Source organism: Brassica oleracea, chromosome C9 (assembly GCF_000695525.1).
Source record: "Brassica oleracea var. oleracea cultivar TO1000 chromosome C9, BOL, whole genome shotgun sequence".
Lineage (NCBI taxonomy): Eukaryota > Viridiplantae > Streptophyta > Magnoliopsida > Brassicales > Brassicaceae > Brassica > Brassica oleracea.
The window spans coordinates 21,714,680-21,715,908 of NC_027756.1; positions in this window are offsets into that span (position 1 = coordinate 21,714,680).

Consider the following 1,229-nt stretch of genomic DNA (forward strand, 5'->3'; position numbering starts at 1 on the left):
CGGGAAAATTGTGTTTTTCTGGTTTTGGCGGGAAAATGCGTTTTTCCGCCTTTGGCGGGAAAATTCTGTTTTCCGCCTTTGACTGGAAAATTCTATTTTTCGGTTTTGGCGGAAAAATTGTGTTTTCCGGTTTGGACGGGAAAATTGTGTTTTTCTGGTTTTGGCGGGAAAATGCGTTTTTCCGCCTTTGGCGGGAAAATTCTGTTTTCCGCCTTTGACTGGAAAATTCTATTTTTCGGTTTTGGCGGAAAAATTGTGTTTTCCGGTTTGGACGGGAAAATTGTGTTTTTCTGGTTTTGGGGGGAAAATACATTTTCCGGTTTTGGCGGTAAAATGTGTTTTTCCGGTTTTGGCGGGAAAATTGAGTTTTCCGGTTTTGGCGGGAAAATTGTGTTTTTCCGGTTTTGGCGGAAAAATTTTGTTTTCCGGTTTTGGCGGGAAAATTTTGTTTTCCGGTTTTGGCGGAAAAATTGTGTTTTCCGTTTTTGGCGGAAAAATTATGTTTTCCGGTTTTGGTGGGAAAATTGTGTTTTCCGGTTTTGGCGGAAAATTGTGTTTTTCTGGTTTGGGCGGGAAAATTGCATTTTTCCGGTTTTGGCGAGAAAATGTTTTTTGGGGTTTTGGCCGGAAAATGTTTTTTGGAGTTTTGGCGGGAATATGCATTTTTTGGGTTTTGGTGGGAAAATGCGTTTTTTGGGGTTTGGCGGAAAAATGCGTTTTTTCGGTTTTGATGGGAAAATGCGTTTTTTCGGTTTTGGTCGAAAAGTGCGATTTTACTGGTTTGACCGAAAAATGTGTTTTATGGAAATGTGCGTTTTACATTTTTTTTTGCTGAAAAACGCATCTTGCAGTTTTAGCGGGAATGTGTATTTTTCAGTTTTTGCGAGAAACTGTATTTTTTATTATAGCGGAAAAATGTATATGCAAGAAAATAGAATTTACGGTTTGAAAATAATATTTTGATTTTTAAAAGTCATTTTTGTCATTAATCATTTTGGACTGAACTAGATGCATCTCCGTCCACATGCACCATCAAGACTCACCTTCATTTGGATGACAATTTGAGATGAGTTTTTAAAAATTCAGCTGGGTGATCCATCTGGATGTAGCATTATAATGCACAAAACGAACATTGATTTGCATCTTCGCCCAGATGGATCACCTAGGTGAGCAAACGAACATGGCCTTACTGCATTGTCTGTGATAACATCAGAAATGTCATCAACATA